Here is a 20,725-nt window from a genome sequence, read left to right as displayed (position 1 = left end):
AGACGGCCAACAGACACATGAAAAAATTCTCAACATCACTAACCATCAGATAAATGCAAATTAAAACCACAAGATACCACCACACACCTGTCAGAATGGCTGTCATCATAAAGACAAGAAATAACAAGTGTTGGCAAGGATGTGGAGAAAAAGGAACCCCTGTGCACTGTTGTTGGATTGTAAATTGATATAGCCACTATGGTAAACAGTATGGAGGTTCTGCAAAAAATTAAAAATAGAACTGCCATATGATCTAGCAATTTCACTTCTGGGTATTTACTGGATGAAAACAAAAACAATAATTCAAAAAGATATGTGTGCTCCTATGTTCACTGCAGCATTATTTACAATAGCCAAGATAGGGAAGCAACTTAGGTGTCCATGGATAGATGAATGGATAAAAAAGATGTAGTGTATTTTATATATATGATGGAAAACTACTCAGCCATAAAAAAACAAAATCTTGCCAATTGTACAACATGGACGGGTCTAAAGGATATTATGCTAAGTGAAATAAGTCAGCCAGAGAAAGACAAATACCACATGATCTCATTTATATGTGGAATCTATCAAAACAAACAAAACAAAATGAAAACAGACTCATAGATACAGAGAACAAATGGGTGATTGTCAGAGGGGAGGAGGGAGGGAGGGTAAAGTAGGTTAAGGAGATTAAGAGGTACAAGCCTCCAGTTATAAAATAAATAAGCCATAGTGATGTAATATACAGCATAAGGAATATGATCAATAATATTGTAATAATTTTGTATGGGGACAGATGGTTACTAGACTTGTGATCATTTCATAATGTACACAAATAACAAATCACTATGTAGAACACCTGAAACTAACATAATATTGTACTTCAACTATATTTTAATTTTCAAAAAGAATAAACCCAAAGAAATCCATGCCACAACATATCATAATTAAACTTCTGCAAAACTAAAGATGAAGAAAAAATCTTGAAAGCAGCCAGAGAAAAATGACACCTATCCTACAGAAGAAAAACAATTCAAATGACAGAAGATTTCTCATCACAAACCATGAAGGCCAGAAATAAGTGGCACAATATTTTTCAAGTCCAGAAAAAACTGCAAAACCATAATCCTATTCCCAGTAAAAACATTCCTCAGGAAAAAAGAAGAAATCAAGACATTTTCAGATAAGGGAAAACTAAGAGAATTTTTCACCAGCAAATCTTAATAGAATAGCTAAAGGAAGTTCCCATAACAAGAATGGAAAGATAAATAAGGAACCTTGGGATATTAGGAAGGAGGAAGAACACAGGGGGAAAAAATATGGGTAAAAAAAAGCCTTTCCATCTCATTCTGATTTTCTAAATTATATTAATGTTTGAAAGAAAATTATAGCACTGTCTGATGTGATTCTAAATAGGTAACTTAAATAATTAAGATAATTATAAACCGGTCAGGGTAAAGAGATATAAAGGGAGATATTCTCTCTATACAGGCATACCTCATTTTATTGTGCTTTGCTTTATTGTGCTTCACAGATTTTGCATTTTTTACAAATTGAAGGTTTGTGAGCAGCCCTTCATTGATCAAGTCTATTGACTCCATTTTTCCAAACAGCATTTGTTCATGTCGTGTCCCTTTGTCACGTTTGGGTAAATTCTTTGAATATTTCAAGCTTTTTCATTATTATTGTATCTGCTATGGGGATCTGTGATCAGTGATCTTTGATGGTACTACTGTCATTGTTGTGGGACACCACAAACCATGCCCATAAAAGACAGTGAACTTAACTGATAAATGTGTGTGTTCTGACTGCTCCACTGACCAGCCATACCCCTATCTCTCTCCCTCTCCTCAGGCCTCCCTATTCCCTGAGACACAACAATATTCAAATTACACCAATTAATAACCCTACAATGGCCTCTAAGTGTTCAAGTGAAAGGAAGAGTCAATCAATGTGACAAATTTATGGTTGTCTTTTTTTTTTTTTAACTTTGGGTTTATTTGTTTATTTATTTATTTATTTATTTATTTATGGCTGTGTTGGGTCTTCGTTTCTTTGCGAGGGCTTTCTCTAGTTGCCACAAGTGGGGGCCACTCTTCATCGTGGTGCACGGGCCTCTCATTACTGCGGCCTCTCTTGTTGCGGAGCACAGGTTCCAGACGCACAGGCTCAGTAATTGTGGTTCATGGGCCTAGTTGCTCCGCAGCATGTGGGATCTTCCCAGACCAGGGCTCGAACCCATGTCCCCTGCATTGGCAGGCAGATTCTCAACCACTGCACCACCAGGGAAGCCCTTATGGTTGTCTGATTTTAAGAAATTTCCACAGCCACCCAACATTCAGCAATCACCACCCTGATCAGTGAGCAGCTGTCAACATCAAGGCAAGACCCTTCACCAGCAAAAATATCACGACTCACTGAAGGCTCAGATGGTGGTTAGCAGTTTTCAGCTATAAAGTATTTTTAAGGCATGCACATTGTTTTTTCACACATAATGCCATTGCACACTTAATAGGATACAGTATAGTATAAACATAACGTTTGTGTGCACTAGGAAACCAAAAAAAACAAAACTCTGTGTGTCTCGCTTTATTGCAACATTCACTTTATTGCAGTGGTCTGGAACTGAATCCACAGTATCTACAGGGTATGCCTGTACTTCACTCTAACAGGTAAAATAACAACACCAACAGAATATAATGTTATGTGTATATATAATATAACATCTACAGCAACCACTAAAAAAAAGCTATAAAAAGAGATACACTCAAAAACATTAACGATCAAATAAAATGGAGCTCAAAAAAATGTTTGAGTAATAAACAGGAAGGCAGGAAAAAGAAAATAGAGATGAAAAGCAAAGAGGGGGTCTAGGGCTTGCAGTGGTGGCAGCGGCGGTGGCGGCGGCAGCAGGTCGGTGTAGAAAATGGCGCTGGTGCAGCAGATCAGGCCTCTCCCCATGGCGCTACAGAGGGCTTGAGGCTCGCAAGCCTCATTTGCCGTGCCCCACTTGCTCAAGCACTTTACAGACATGAGAGAACTGGAAGCTAAAGCTACCAAAGACATGGAAAGAAATCTTAGCAGGAAGCTTGCACAAGCCTCTTAGATAGCCTCGTCCACCAGAGGGCAGACAGCAGAAGCAAGAAAACTAAAATTCTACAGCCTGTGGAACGAAAACCACATTCACAGGAAGATAGACAAAATGAAAACACAGAGGGCTATGTACCAGAGGAAGGAACAAGATAAAACCCCAGAAAAACAACTAAATGAAGTGGAGATAGGGAACCTTCTAGAAAAACAATTCAGAATAATGATACTGAAGATGATACAGGACGTTGGAAAAAGAATGGAGGCAAAGAGTGAGAACATGCAAGAAATGTTTAACAAAGACTTAGAAGAATTAAAGAACAAACACCAGAAGAATTAAAGAACAAACAGAGATGAACAATACAATAACTGAAATGAAAAATACACTAAAAGGAATCAATAGCAGTATAACTATAGGCAGAATAATAGATAAGTGACCTGGAAGACAGAATGGTGGAATTCACTGCTGCAGAACAGAATAAAGAAAAAAGAATGAAAAGAAATGAAGACAGCTTAAGAGACCTCTGGGACAACATTAAACGCAACAACATTCGCATTATAGGGGTCCCAGAAGGAAAAGAGACAGAGAAAGGACCAGAGAAAATATTTGAAGAGATTATAGTCGAAAACTTCCCTAACATGGGAAAGGAAATAGCCACCCAAGTCCAGAAAGAACAGAGAGTCCCAGGCAGGATAAACACAAGGAGAAACACACTGAGACACATAGTAATCAAACTGAAAAATTATTGGAAGTAACAAGAGAAAAACAACAAATAACATACAAGGGAACTCCCATAACGTTAACAGCTAATGTCTCATTAGAAACTCTACAAGAAGGGAGTGGCATAATATATTCAGAGTGATGAAAGGGAAGAACCTACAACCAAGATCAGTCTACCCAGCAAGGATCTCATTCAGATTTGATGGAGAAATCAAAAGCTTTACAGACAAGCAAAAGCTAAGAGAATTGAGTACCACCAGATCTGCTCTACAACAAATGCTAAAGGAAATTCTCTAAGTGGGAAACACAAGAGAAGAAAAGGACCTACAAAAACAAACCCAAAACAATTAAGAAAATGATAATAGGAACATACATATTGATAATTACCTTAAACATGAATGGATTAAATGCTCCAACCAAACAACACAGGCTTGCGGAATGGATACAAAAACAAGACCCATATATATGCTGTCTACAAGAGACCCACTTCAGACCTAGTGACACATAAAGACTTAAAGTGAGGGGATGGAAAAAGATATTCCATGAAAATGGAAATAAAAAGAAAGCTGGAGGGGCTTCCCTGGTGGTGCAGTGGTTGGGAATCCGCCTGCCAATGCAGGGGACCTGGGTTCGAGCTATGGTCCAGGAGGATCCCACATGCCACGGAGCAACCAGGCCCGTGCACCAAAATTCCTGAAGCCCGCATGCCTGGAGCCTGTGCTCCGCAATGGGAGAAGCCACTGCAGTGAGAAGCCTGTGCACTGCAATGAAGAGTGGCCCCTGCTCACTGCAGTTAGAGAGGGCCCACATGCAGCAACGAGGACCCAATGCAGCCAAGGATAGATAAATAAATAAATAAATAAATATATTTTTTAAAAAAAGGAAAGCTGGAGTAGCAATACTCATATCAGATAAAATAGACTGTAAAATAAAGAATGTTACAACAGACAAGGAAGGACACTACATAATGATCAAGGGATCAATCCAAGAAGAAGATATAACAATTATAAATATATATGTACCCAACATAGGAGCACCCCAGTACATAAGGCAACTGCTAACAGCTATAAAAGAGGAAATCGACAGTAACATAATAATAGTGGGGGACTTTACCACCTCATCTACACCAATGGACAGATCATCCAGACAGAAAATTAATAAGGAAACACAGCTTTAAATGACACAATAGACCAGATAGATTTAATTGATATTTAGAGGACATTCCATCCAAATCAGTAGATCACACTTTCTTCTCAACAGCACATGGAACATTCTGCAGGATAGATCACATCTGGGTCACAAATCAAGCCTCAGTAAATTTAAGAAAACTGAAATCATATCAAGCATTTTTTCCAACCACAACACTATGAGATTAGAAATCAATTACAGGGAAAAGAATGTAAAAAACACAAAAACATACAGGCTAAACAATATGTTACTAAATAACCAAGTGAACACTGAAGAAATCAGAGAGGAAATAAAAAAATACCTAGAGACAAATGACAACGAAAACACGATGATCCAAAACCTAAAGGATGCAGCAAAAGCAGTTCTAAGAGGGAAGTTTATAGCAATAAAATCCTACCTCAAGAAACAAGAAAAATCTAAAATAAACAATCTAACCTTACACCTAAAGGAACAAGAGAAAGAAGAACAAACAAAACCAAGGTTAGTAGAAGGAAAGAAATCATAAAGAGTAGAACAGAAATAAATGAAATAGAAACAAAGAAAACAATAGGAAAGATCAATAAAACTAAAAGCTGGTTCTTTGAGAAGATAAACAAAATTGATAAACTTTAAGCCAGACTCATCAAGAAAAAGAGGGAGAGGACTCAAATCAATAAAATTAGAAATGAAAAAGGAGAAGTTACAACAGAAACTGCAGAAATACAAAGCATCTTAAGAGACAACTACAAGCAACTTTATGCCAATAAAATGGACAACCTGGAAGAAATGGACAAATTCTTAGAAAGGTATAAACTTCCAAGACTGAACCAGGAAGAAACAGAAAATATGAACAAACCAATCACAAGTAATGAAATTGAAAATGCGATTAAAAATTTCCAACAAACAAAATCCCAGGACCAGATGGCTTCACAGGTGAATTCTATCAAACATTTAGAGAAGAGATAACACCCATCCGTCTCAAACTCTTCCAAAAAATTGCAGAGGAAGGAACACTCCCAAACTCATTCTACGAGGCCACCATCACCCTGAAACCAAAACCAGACAGACATACTACAAAAAAAGAAAATTACAGACCAATATCCCTTATGAATATAGATGCAAAAATCCTCAACAAAACGCTAACAAACAGAATCCAACAACACATTAAAAGGATCATACACCATGATCAAGTGGGATTTAACCGAGGGATGCAAGGTTTCTTCAATATATGCAAATCAATCAATGTGATACACCATATTAACAAATTGAAGAATAAAAACCATATGATCATCTGAACAGATGCAGAAAAGCTTTTGAAAAACTTCAACACCCATTTATGATAAAAACTCTCCAGAGACTGGGCATAGAGGGAACCTACCTCAACATAATAAAGGCCATATATGACAAACCCACAGCCAAAATCGTTCTCAATGGTGAAAAACTGAAACCATTTCCTCTACGATCAGGAACAAGACAAGGTTGTCGACTCTCACCACTAATATTCAACATAGCTTTGGAAGTTTCAGCCACAGCAATCAGAGAAGAAAAAGAAATAAAAGGAATCCAAATCAGAAAAGAAGTAAAACTGTCACTGTTTGCAGATGACATGATATTATACATAGAGAATCCTAAAGATGCTACCAGAAAAGTGCTACAGTAAATCAGTGAATTTGGTAAGGTAGCAGGATACAAAGTTAATGCACAGAAATCTCTTGCATTCCTATATGCTAATGATGAAAAATCTGTAAGAGAAATTAAGGAAACACTCCCATTTACCATTGCAACAAAAAGAATAAAATACCTAGGAATAAACCTACCTAAGGAGACCAAAGACCTGTATGCAGAAAACCATAAGACACTGATGAAAGAAATTAAAGATGATACAAACAGATGGAGAGATATACCACATCCTTGGATTGGAAGAATCAACATTGTGAAAATGACTATACTACCCAAAGCAATCTACAGATTCCATGCAATCCCTACCAAACTACCAATGGCATTTTTCACAAAACTAGAGCAAAAAATTTCACAATTTGTATGGAAACACAAAAGACCCCAAATAGCCAAAGCAATCTTGAGAAAGAAAAACGGAGCTGGAGGAATCAGGCTCCCTGACTTCAGACTATACTACAAAGCTACAGTCATCAAGGCAGTATGGTACTGGCACAAAAACAGAAATATAGATCAATGGAACAGGATAGAAAGCCCAGAGATAAACCCACACACATATGGTCACCTTATTTTGATAAAGGAGGCAAGAATATACAATGGAGAAAAGACAGCCTCTTCAAAAAGTGGTGCTTGGATAACTGGACAGCTACATGTAAAAGAATGAAATTAGAACACTCCCTAACACCATACACAAAAGTAAACTCAAAATGGATTGAAGACATAAATGTAAGGCCAGGCACTATAAAACTCTTACAGGAAAACAGGTAGACCACTCTATGACATAAATCACAGCAAGATCCTTTTTGACCCACCTCCTAGAGAAATGGAAATAAAAACAAAAATTTTAAAATTGGACCTAATGAAACCTGAAAGTTTTTGCACAGCAAAGGACAACATAAACAAGACGAAAAGACAACCCCAGAAGGGGAGAAAATATTTGCAAATGAAGCAACTGACAAAGAATTAATCTCCAAAATATACAAGCAGCTCAGGCAGCTCAATATCAAGAAAACAAACAACCCAATCCAAAAATGGGCAGAAGACCTAAATAGACATTTCTCCAGAGAAGATATACAGATTACCAACAAACACATGAAAGGATGCTCAACATCACTAATCATTAGAGAAGTGCAAATCAAAACTACAATGAGGTATCACCTCACACCGATCAGAATGGCCATCATCAAAATATCTACAAACAATAAATGCTGGAGAGGGTGTGGAGAAAAGGGAACCCTCTTGCACTGTTGGTGGGAATGTAAATTGATACAGCCACGATGGAGAACAGTATGGAAGTTCCTTAAAAAACTAAAAATAGAACTACCATATGACACAGCAATCCCACTACTGGGCATATACCCTGAGAAAATCATAATTCAAAAAGAGTCATGTACCACAATGTTCGTTGCAGCTCTATTTACAATAGCCAGGACATGGAAGCAACCTAAGTGTCCATCGACAGATGAATGGATAAAGAAGATGTGGCACATATATACAGTGGAATATTACTCGCCATAAAAAGAAACGAAACTGAGTTATTTGTAGTGAGGTGGATGGACCTAGAGTCTGTCAGACAGAGTGAAGTAAGTCAGAAAGAGTAAAAAAATACCGTATGCTAACACATATATATGGAATCTAAAAAAAGGTCATGAAGAACCTAGGGGCAAGATGGGAATAAAGACGCAGACCTACTAGAGAATGGACTTGAGGACATGGGGAGGGGGAAGGGTAAGCTGGGACAAAGTGAGAGAGTGGCATTGACATATATACACTACCATATGTAAAACAGATAGCTAGTGGGAAGCAGCCACATAGCAAAGGGAGATCAGCTCAGTGCTTTGTGACCACCTAGAGGGGTGGGATAGGGAGGGTGGGAGGGAGGGAGATGCAAGAGGGAAGAGATATGGGTATATATGAATATGTATAGCTGATTCACTCTGTTATAGGGCAGAAGCTGACACACCATTGTAAAGCAATTATACTCCAATAAAGATGTTAAAAAAATGGTAATGAAGAACCTAGGGGCAGGACAGGAATAAAGATGCAGATGTAGAGAATGGACTTGAGGACACGGGGAGGGGAAAGGTAAGCTGGGACAAAGAGAGAGAGTGACATGGACTAATATATACTACCAAATGTAAAATAGATAGCTAGTGGGAAGCAGCCACATAGCACAGGGAGATCAGCTCGGTGCTTTGTGACCACCTAGAGGGGTGGGATAGGGAGGGTGGGAGGGAGATGCAAGAGGGAGGAGATACGGAGATATATGTATAGGTGATTCACTTTTTATAAAGCAGAATCTAACACATCATTGAAAGCAATTATACTCCCATACTGCTGTTTAAAAAAAACCAACTACAATGAGGTATCACCTCACACCGGTCAGAATGGCCACCATCAAAAAATCTACAAACAATAAATGCTGGAGAGGGTGTGGAGAAAAGGGAACCCTCTTGCACTGTTGGTGGGAATGTAAGTTGATACAGCCACTATGGAGAACAATATGGAGGTTCCTTAAAAAACTAAAAATAAAACTACTATACGACCCAGCAATCCCACTACTGGGCATATACCCTGAGAAAACCATAATTCAAAAAGAGACATGTACCACAATGTTCATTGCAGCTCTATTTACAATAGCCAGGACATGGAAGCAACCTAAGTGTCCATCGGCAGATGAATGGTTAAAGAAGATGTGGCACATATATACAGTGGAATATTACTCAGCCATAAAAAGAAACAAAATTGAGTTACTTCTAGTGAGGTGGATGGACCTAGAGTCTGTCATACAGAGTGAAGTAAGTCAGAAAGAGAAAAACAAATATCATATATTAACACATATATGTGGAATGTAGAAAAACAGTACAGATGAACTGGTTTGCAAGGCAGAAATAGAGACACAGATGTAGAGAACAAACGTATGGACACCAAGGGGGGAAAGTGGCTGGGGGGGTGGTGGTGGGGTGAATTTGGAGATTGGGATTGACATATATACACTAATATGTATAAAATAGATAACTAATAAGAACCTGCTGTATAAAAAATAAAGAAATAAAATTCAAAACTTCAAAAAAAAAACCAAAGAGGAAAAACAGAAAACATAAAATAAAATGGCAGACTTACACCCTTCATATTGATAATTACATTAAATGTGAAATGGTCTAAGCACACCAATTAAAAGCAGAGATTGGCAGAATGTATTTTAAAACATGACCCAACTATATGCTATCCAAAGAAACTCACCTCAAATATAATGATATAGACAGGTTGAAAGAGAATGCATAAAAAAGACATATCACGCAAAGGAAAGCAGAAGTTACTATATTAATATCAGATAAACTAGACTTGAGAGCAAAGAAGATGACCAGAGACAGAAAAGATATTACATAATGAAAAAAGAGTCAATCTAAAATGAATACATAGAGGTTATAAATATGTATGCACCAAATAACAGAGCTACAAAGTACATAAGGCCAAAACTAATAGAACTGACAAAATAGCCAAATCTATAATTACAGTAAGGAAATAAACATGCCCTCTCAAAAACTGATAGAACATCTAGACAAAAAAAAAATCAGCAAAGATATAGAAGATACTGACCAACAGGATCTAATCAATATTTGTAGAACGTCCTACTCAACAATACCATAATAATACATTATTTTCAAGTGCCCATGGAACAAATACCCAGATAGACCACATCCTGGGCCATAAAACAAACGTCAACAAATTTAAAAGTATTGAAATCCTGTAGAGTGTGTTGTCCAATCAAAATGAAATCAGACTAGAAATCAATAACAGAAAGATAACAGTAAAATCTCCAAACAGTTGGAATCTAAAGAACTAAATAAGGTATGGGCCAAATGATCTTTGAGAATTTGATTAAATATGTAGACTCCTCAGAAAAGTCCTCTTGCACACAAAACCCTCTCACCATTTTTATTCAACATAGTTTTGGAAGTCCTAGCCACAGCAATCGGAGAAGAAAAAGAAATAAACTGAATCCAAATTGGAAAAGAAGAAGTAAAACTGTCACTGTTTGCAGATGACATACAGAAAAACTCCTAAAAATGCTACTAGAAAACTACTGGAGCTCATCAATGAATTCAGTAAAATTGCAGGATACAAAATAAATACACAGAAATTTGTTGCATTTTTATACACTAGCAACAAAAGATCAGAAAGAGAAATTAAGGAAACAATCCCATTTACCATAGCATGAAAAAGAATAAAATACCTAGGAATAAACCTACCTAAGGAGGCAAAAGACCTGTACTCAGAAAACTATGAGACGCTGATGAAAGAAATTGAAGATGACACAAACAGATGGAAAGATATACCATGTTCTTGGATTGCAAGAATAAATATTGTCAAAATGACTATACTACCCAAGACAATCTACAGATTCAATGCAATCCCTATCAAATTACCAATGGCATTCTTCAAAGAACTAGAACAAAAAAACTTAAAATTTGTATGGTGACACAGAAGACCCTGAATAGCCAAAGCAATCTTAAGAAAGAAAAACAGAGCTGGAGAATCAGGCTCCCTGACTTCAGACTATACTACAAAGCTACAGTAATGAAGCCACTATGGTACTGGCACAAAAAACAGAAATATAGATCAATGGAACAGGATAGAAAGCCCAGAGATAAACCCACGCACCTAAGGTCACCTAATCTATGACAAAGGAGGCAAGGATATACAATGGAGAAAAGACAGTCTCTTCAATAAGTGGTGCTGGGAAAACTGAACAGCTACATGTAAGAGAATGAAATTAGAACACTCCCTAACACCATACACAAAAATAAACTCAAATGGATTAAAGACATAAATGTAAGACCTCTAACTCTTAGAGGAAAACATAGGCAGAAGACTCTTTGACATAAATCGCAGCAACAGCTTTTTTGACCCACCTCCTAGAGTAATGAAAATAAAAACAAAAATAAACAAATGGGACCTAATTAAACTTAAAAGCTTTTGCACAGCAAAGGAAACCATAAACAAAACAAAAAGACAACCCTCAGAATGGGAGAAAATATTTGCAAATGAAGCAACTGACAAGGGATTAATCTCCAAAATATACAAACAGCTCATACAGCTCAATATCAAAAAAACAAACCACCCAATCAAAAAATGGGCAGAAGACCTAAATAGACATTTCTCCAAAGAAGACATACAGATGGCCAAGAGGCACATGAAAAGCTGCTCGACATCACTAATTATTAGAGAGAGGCAAATCAAAACTACAATGAGGTACCACCTCACACCGGTCAGAATGGCCATCATCAAAAAATCTACAAACAGTAAATGCTGGAGAGGATGTGGAGAAAAGGGAACCCTCCTACACTGTTGGTGGGAATGTAAATCGGTACAGCCACTATGGAGAACAGTATGGAGATTCCTCAGAAATAGAACTACCATATGACACAGCAATCCCATTCCTGGGCATATACTCAGAGAAAACCATATTTTCAAAAGATACATGCACCCAGTGTTCATTGCAGCACTATTTACAATAGGCAGGACATGGAAGCAACCTAAATGTCCATCAACAGAGGAATGGATAAAGAAGATGTGGTAAGAGACTTCCCTGGTGGTCCAGTGGGTAAGACTCCATGCTCCCAATGCAGGGGGCCTGGGTTAGATCCCTGGTTGGGGAACTAGATCCTGCATGCATGCCGCAACTAAGAGTTCGTATGCCTCAACTAAGATTCCGCATGCCACAACTAAGAAACCCGCAAGCTACAACTAAACGATCCCACCTTCTGCAACTAAGAAGCCCATATGCCGCAACTAAAGATCCCGCATGCCGCAACAAAGATCCCGTGTGCTGCAACCTAGATCCAGAGCAGTGTAAATAAATAAATAAAAAGAATAGCTTAAAAAAAGTTGTGGTACATATATACAATGGAATATTCCTCAGCCATAAAAAGGAACAAAATAGTTACATTTGCAGAGACGTGGGTAGACCTAGAGACTGTCATACAGAGTGAAGTATATCAGAAGGGCAAAAACAAATATTGTATAATATCGCTTATATGTGGAATCTAGAAAAATGGTACAGATGAACTTATTTGCAAAGTAGAAATAGAGACACAGATGTAGAGAAAACTTATGGATACCAAGAGGGGAAGGGGGGTGGGATGAATTGGAAGATTGGGATTGACAGATATACACTACTATGTATAAAATAGATAACCAATGAGAACCTACTGTATAGCACAGGGAACTCTACTCAATGCTCTGTGGTGACCTAAATGGGAAGGAAATCTAAAAAAGAGGGGACATATGCATACATATAACTGATTCACTTTGCTGTACAGCAGAAACTAACCCAACATTGTAAAGCAACTATACTCCAATAAAAATTAATAAAAAAAGAACATTCTTTAATACCATACACAAAAATAAAATAAAAAGGGATTAAAGACCTAAATGTAAGACCAGATACTATAAAACTCTTAGAGGAAAATATAGGCAGAACACTCTGACATAAATCACAGCAATATCTTTTTCGATCCATCTCCTAGAACAATGGAAATAAAAACAAAAATAAACAAATGGGACCCAATTAAATTCAAAAGGTTTTGCACAGCAAAGGAAACCATAAACGAAACAAAAAGACAACCCACAGAATGGGAGAAAATATTTGCAAATGATGTGACCACCAAGGGATTAATCTCCAAAATTTACAAACAGCTCATGCAGCTCAATATCAAAAAAAAAAAAAAGAACAAACAATCAGAAACGGGCAGAAGACCTAAATAGACATTTCTCTGAAGAAGACATACAGATGGCCAAGAGACACATAAAAAGTTGCTCAACGTCGCTAATTATTAGAGAAATGCAAATCAAAAGTAGAATGAGATATCACCTCACACCAGTCAGAATGGCCATTATCAAAAAGTCTACAAACAATAAATGCTGGAGAGGGTGTGGAGAAAAGGGAACCCTCCTACACTGTTGGTGGGAATGTAAATTGGTACAGCCACTATGGAGAACAGTATGGAGGTTCCTTAAGAAACTAAAAATAGAGCTACCATATGATCCAGAAATCCCACTCCTGGGCACATATTCAGAGAAAAACATGGTTCGAAAGGATACATGCACCTCAGTGTTCATTGCAGTGCTGTTCACAATAGCCAAGACATGGAAGCAACCTAAATGTCCATTGACAGAGGAATGGATAAAGAGGATGTGGTACATATATACAATGGAATATTATTCAGCCATTAAAAAGAATAAAATAATGCCATTTGCAGCAACATGGATGGACCTGGAGATTATCATAGTAAGTGCAGTAAGTCAGACAGAGAAAGACAAGTATCATATGATATCACTTATATGCAGAATCTTTAAAAATTGATAAAAATGAACTTATTTACAAAACAGAAACAGACTCATAGACTTAGAGAATGAACTTATGGTTACCAGGAGGAAAGGTGGGAGGGAGGGATATTTAGGGAGTTTGGGATTGACATGTACACACTGCTATAGTTAAAATAGATAACCAACAAGGACCTGCTGCATAGCATAGGGAACTCTGCTCAATACTCTGTAATAACCTAAATGGGAAAAGAATTTGAAAAATAATAGATACATGTGTATGTATAACTGAATCACTCTGCTGTACACCTGAAACTAACACAACACTGTTAATCAGCTATACTCCAATATAAAATTAAAAGTTAAAAAAACAGAGTAAAGGGCCATTTTAAGAAGACACAAATTATTGTGGATACTATCATATTCATTATTTTCCTGTAAATAAAGAACTATTGAACGCACAGTGATAAGCAGTATGGTATAGTATTTGGGCATGCAGTCTCCAGAATCTGACAGATCTAAGATCCTGCCACTTTCCATCAGAAAAAAAGCTGAGCCATCTGCTTAAATTCTCACTCTGTTTCCATGTCCATAAAATGGGCATGAAAATAATATCTATTTCCTGGGGCTGTTTTGAGGATAAGTGATAAATCATGGGGAGTGTAGTATATTTGCTGATGAACATATACCTCCCATTAAGTCTGAGAAAAATAAACTTGTGCCTGATTACACACAGTGATTCAGGGAAAATAGGCGTTCTAAACATTAAAACAGTACAAACTACTCAGGTAATAAACCCATTCACATAAGTTAGACTTGACATTTTCATAATTAAGGAAAAGTCCTTTACAAACTTATCTATTTTTAGCAAGCTGGATCACCTTCTACTTAAATGGTAAAAGACGGCTACTTGGCATATATAAGCATTTCCATATGTCTGAGGTTTGAAATCTTGTTTTAAATGAAGCAAATAGTTTCAGTTACTCTTGAGGTTTTTAATTTACATACTTAATGAGTAATCCTCTTAAAATCTTAGTGAAGGACTGTACATTCAATACAGCTGACTATAGTAGAATTTTCCCAGTAGAAAATTTTCACCTGCTAGCCCTGTTCTGAATTCTAATACACCCGCGCAGCTTTAAGGCCACTGGGAATATCCTTTTACAAGTATGTCATTTAAAACATCAAATCCTGAGATTTGTGCCGGGCGCAGCCTTGCAGGCCCACTGTTTGTCATCTAGAGGTAGTCCGCCGGCAGCCACGGAGGTGAGCTGCTGGGACGTCCATCCGGGAAGCAGTGGCTGATCCTACAAGGGCTGCGGTGATCTGAGCACCTCCAGCCGCGGTACCTTCGGGATCTGGGGCAGCATTGGAGCCCAGGCTGTGCTCTTCCCCAGGCTGCCCCCAGCCAGTGATGGAGAATGATGGGGGATGTTAGGGCCTGGCCAGTTCTGCCCAACGTGGACCTCCTCTATGGGAAATCGTGGCGCCAGGCTTCCCTTCTGGGCTGGCCAAGACTTTCAAGAAGCCACACCTATGTCTGAGGCTCTTCATACCCAATTCTCCTTCCTCTCCCCATTCCCCTCATAGGTATCAATCATATCAGCATTATGACCTGAAGGCTCTCTTTGCCTACTCTGGCCCCTTCTCCCCTTTATCTTTCATGGGCAGTACTCTGAATAACTATCTTGCCCTTCAACTCCATCTTGTCTTCCCAGAGGATCCAAACTGACATACAAACTTAAACTGTGTTTCTAAACAAGAGAAACACTTGGGTGTTCACAGGGCTTCATTTTAAACCCCTGGAGACTCCTAGAAATAATTAGGTATGGAACTTTGCAAACTGTGGGGATCCTAAAATAGCCAGTGGGGTTGAGATAACAACCATGGGTTACAGAAAGTCAAGGCAACTGGGAAGGGGGAATTTGTAACCCTGAAAAGTGGTCATGCACAAGAATCATTCAGTGCCTAGGTCTTTCCCTTCTAGTCTCTCCCTCTTTAGATACAGATGCTAAAGGAGCTGAATTTCAAATTGCCAGGGTTCATCAGAACATTCAAGTTAATTGATCAATCAAGTTGGAGGGGTCCTACTTCTGTTTAATAGCTGATCAGTTTAACTGTTTAATAGCCATTTAAAAGTCAGCAGTAGCCCCCCATACATTTTGCTTGTCAAACTGAATGACGAGGGTGTTGTGAATGAGGAGATAAATATAGCATGCTGTAGTTAGTGCATAAGTTAAAGATTTGTTTAATTGTGTTTTATTCCAAGAAGATGTCTAAGTGATATTCTGAATTAAATTCAAAAGCTGTTTCCACTACTTACTAACTTAGCCTTTCTTCCTGGCAGAAACCCCTGAGTTCATGTGTATTCATTAAAATCCAGTCCTAATTGCTCCCTAGTCAGCTATGAATCTTAAGAAGCTTAGCTGCTAAGTGCTTAAATTGTGTTTGCTGACAGAAAATGGAATTTCTCTAATGATTTTCTATGAAAGTCTCCATATTGTTATTATAGTGATTTCATTCATAGTAAGTTTCAGAGACTGTGCTAAGAGCATTCACATTAGGACTTACTTATTTAAAAATAAAGCAGGTTGAGCCACCTTTGGATCCTTCCTCATAGACCAGTTAACAGTATCAGCCAATGAGGGAATTCTTAAATCCATGGATGTGAGAGTCCCACTCTAATGGACACGTGTTGATCCAATATTACTTCCTGGATCCAGAGCTTCTCTTCTAAAGATGGTGGTGGGATTGGGTGGGGAGCAGTGGGGAGGGCAAATGAGAATCTTAGTTCCTTCACTAAGCGCCTGGATCAAGTTAGGTCCACAGAACCCTCTGCTTCCTCTGTCCTAACCCTCACCACAGCCTCCTTGGCTACTCCCCCAACTAGTTCATAAGATCCATGAGGGCAGGGATACTGTCTGTCTTGCTCCTTTTACTGTATACCCAACAGCACAGAATTTGGCATGATTCTGACTAACAGACTCCTACATCCCCACCCTTGAGTCCCTTGCAACTTGAGCCATTTCTAACTGACCTGCCCTTCTACATAATAATACTAATTAAAACATAATAATATATAATAATAGTAATAATGCTCTAAAACATAATAATAATACAATGATAGCAGCTAACTTTTATTGAGTCACTTTGTTCTATAGACCAAGCATTTCACATGCATTATCTCCTTCAATATTCTAAAACCTATGAAATAAACAATAAATTTTTGCCTTTTTTGGATGAGAAAACAGTGACTCTGAAGGAGAAATGAGGAGATGAGATCTGTAAGTGGCGCTGGGAAACAAGAAGCAAGCCACCCTCCCCAGTGCCTGGTCATCACAACACCAAGAAGCTACCACTCTCCCAGGTCCTGCCTTTCATGACTAGAGGGGAGAGGAATCTCACTGTGTTGTTTCCCCACCACCCGCACCCTCCTCAAGCCCATGTAATCTGGTTCTTCTCAGCACTCCACAGAAACTGCTCTGAGGTCCTCCGTGGTCTGCTTCTGGCAAAATCTAAATGTCTCTTCTGCATTTTCTTGTTGAATGTAGAGCTATTTGCCACTTTTCTTTCTAAGTTCCCCACTCCCTTGCCTTTCATCACCTGCCACCTCTCCTGTCATCTTCCTACCCTTTTGGATCATTTGTTTTTACCTTCACTGGTTCTAAAACTTAATATCTGTCTCACTCTATGGCTACCCCCTTTTCATTCCCCCCAAATAAAAAGAACTGGCATTTTTATAGATAAGGAAACTAAAATTCAGAGAGGCTAAGTACCTGGCCAAATGCCAGGGAGAGGAAGAATGGGTGTTCAAATTTTGGTCTTATTCTTAATTATTTTAACTTCACAGTAAATAACAACCTTCTTCTCACCTCAGTTCTGTTCCCTCACTCCCACCATTGATTTTCAATGAAGGAGAAATAACACATGGTAGATGAAGATAGCACCTAGATGCTCAATAGGTTGTCTGTCTATTTAATATGACCCCAGAATTAGTAATTGTTAGAGGGGGAAAAAGGCTGTATTTCTTCATATCTTTCTGTTTCCACTCCTCCAATTCTCGGAATATCGTGGTGTGGGGAGACTGGAGCCCCATTTTCAATCTCCCATAAACCCAAAGGCCAGATTTATATAAAACACCTCGAATCTGAGGGAATGAGCCTGCATTGTAATCTTTGTTAAAATATCAAGGTGGAGGTGCCAAGAGCTGACTGCCAGAATGTGCACTGTCTCCTTGGAGACCCCCAAGTGAATGACAGCCCTAAGGAAGTAGCGTGGGCAATTGAGATGCACAATGAACGTACTGAGCATTACAGATGCTCTGACAATCTGTAACTGATGTGAAAGAGTAGGGCACTCCTGGCTCCTATCATTTTCATGCTCTCCCCCTGCAAGGGTCTTACTTCCTCACCAGACTGGAAGCCCCCAAAAAGACATGAAAGGGCTCTAGAAAGGTCATATGGTGTGTGGGAAGAGCATGAAACAACAGGGCAGAAGGCCTGGCTTCTGGTCCTATATCCACTTCTCACTAGCTATGGAAGATGAGATCATGGGCAACATTTTAACCTATTTTAGCCTTAATTTCATCATCTTTCAGTGGGGAATCATACTTCCAGCCCTACACGGTCATTACTGTTATTAATACTTGCAACCCCCAACAGCACCAAGCGTAATGATGGGCATGTATATAATAAATCCATGTTGGATTTGCTCCCAATTCAAATGAAAAATTCTCGTCCATCAGTAAAATTAACAAATGGGTTAAATTTTTGAAAAATATGTCATCAGAAATAGAGTGCTAAATTTAATCAGGTCAGTTAGGCAAGCAAGAAATTCGCATTTACTGAGTACATATTTGTGCAAAACAGTGTAAAGCCATGCTGAACAAAGACTGTGTCCTTGTCTTTAAAAGGATAATTGATAATCTGGAAAGCTAAAACATACAAATTTGAAACAATTTGAGAACAACGATCAATAGTGACAATAGGTGGAACAAAAACCACATTCACAGAAAGACAGACAAGATGAAAAGGCACAGGGCTATGTACCAGATGAAGGAACAAGATAAAACCCGAGAAAAACAAATAAATGAAGTGGAGATAGGCAACCTTCCAGAAAAAGAATTCAGAATAATGATAGTGAAGATGATCCAGGACCCCGGAAAAAGAATGGAGGCAGAGATCAAGAAGATGCAAGAAACGTTTAAAAAAGACCTAGAAGAATTAAAGAACAAACAAACAGAGATGAACACTACAATAACTGAAATGAAAAATACACTAAAAGGAATCAATAGCAGAATAACTGAGGCAGAAGAACGGATAAGTGACCTGGAAGACAGAATGGTGGAATTCACTGCCATGGAACAGAATAAAGAAAAAATAATGAAAAGAAATGAAGACAGCTTAAGAGACCTCTGGGACAACATTAAATGCAACAACATTCACATTATGGGGGTCCCAGAAGGAAGAGAGACAGAGAAAGACCCGAGAAAATATCTGAAGAGATTATAGTTGAAAACTTCCCTAACATGGAAAAGGAAATAGCCACCCAAGTCCAGGAAGCGCAGAGAGTCCCATACAGGATAAACCCAAGGAGAAACACGCCGAGACACACAGTAATCAAACTGGCAAAAATTAAAGACAAAGAAAAATTCTTGAAAGCAGCAAGGGAAAAACGACAAATAACATACAAGGGAACTCCCATAAGGTTAACAGCTGATTTCTCAGCAGAAACTCTACAAGCCAGAAGGGAGTGGCATGACATATTTAAAGTGATGAAAGGGAAGAACCTACAACCAAGATTACTCTACCCAGCAAGGATCTCATTCAGATTCGATGGAGAAATCAAAAGCTTTACAGACAAGCAAAAGAGAAAAGAATTCAGCACCACCAAACCAGCTCTACAACAAATGCTAAAGGAATTTCTCTAAGTGGGAAACACAAGAGAAGAAAAGGACCTACAAAAACAAACACAAAACAATTAAGAAAATGGTAATAGGAACATACATATCAATAATTACCTTAAACGTGATGGATTAAATGCTCCAACCAAAAGACACAGCTTCGCTGAATGGATACAAAAACAAGACCCATATATATGCTGTCTACAAGAGACCCACTTCAGACCTAGGGACACATTCAGACTGAAAGTGAGGGGATCGAAAAAGATATTCCATGCAAATGGAAATCAAAAGAAAGCTGGAGTAGCAATACTCATAAAAGATAAAATAGACTTTAGAATAAAGAATGTTACAAGAGACAAGGAAGGACACTATATAATGATCAAGGGATCAATCCAAGAAGAAGATATAACAATTATAAATATATATGCACCCAACATAGGAGCACCTCAATACATAAGGCAACTGCTAAAGCTATAAAAGAGGAAATCGACAGTAACACAATAATAGTGGGGGACTTTAACACCTCACTTACACCAATGGACAGATCATCCAAACAGAAAATTGATAAGGAAACAAAAGCTTTAAATGACACAATATACCAGATAGATTTAATTGACATTTATAGGACATTCCATCCAAAAACAGCAGATTACGCTTTCTTCTCAAGTGCGCATGGAACATTCTCCAGGATAGATCACATCTTGGGTCACAAATCAAGCCTCAGTAAATTTAAGAAAATTGAAATCATATCGAGCATCTTTTCTGATCACAACGCTATGAGATTAGAAAACAATTACAGGGAAAAAACGTAGAAAAAAACAAACACATAGAGGCTAAACAATATGATACTAAATAACCAAGAG

The 20,725-nt window shown here is 38.1% G+C and overlaps 1 protein-coding gene across 1 annotated transcript in view; it reads right to left on the bottom strand.

Annotated features, from left to right (window-relative positions):
• Window positions 1-1,977: 1,977 nt before the first annotated feature.
• VGLL1 (vestigial like family member 1) overlaps window positions 1,978-20,725 on the bottom strand; it is a 569,192-nt gene continuing 550,444 nt past the window's right edge. The window contains exon 6 of the mRNA XM_082377969.1: window positions 1,978-12,339. The gene's annotated coding sequence lies outside the window, so the exon portion shown is untranslated. The remainder of the gene's footprint in view (window positions 12,340-20,725) is intronic.

The sequence above is a fragment of the Balaenoptera borealis genome, assembly GCF_965194805.1.
Source record: "Balaenoptera borealis genome assembly, chromosome: X".
NCBI classification, from domain to species: Eukaryota; Metazoa; Chordata; class Mammalia; order Artiodactyla; family Balaenopteridae; genus Balaenoptera; species Balaenoptera borealis.
The sequence above is the reverse complement of the archived record's forward strand: the minus strand, read 5'-3'. Positions and strand labels throughout refer to the sequence as shown.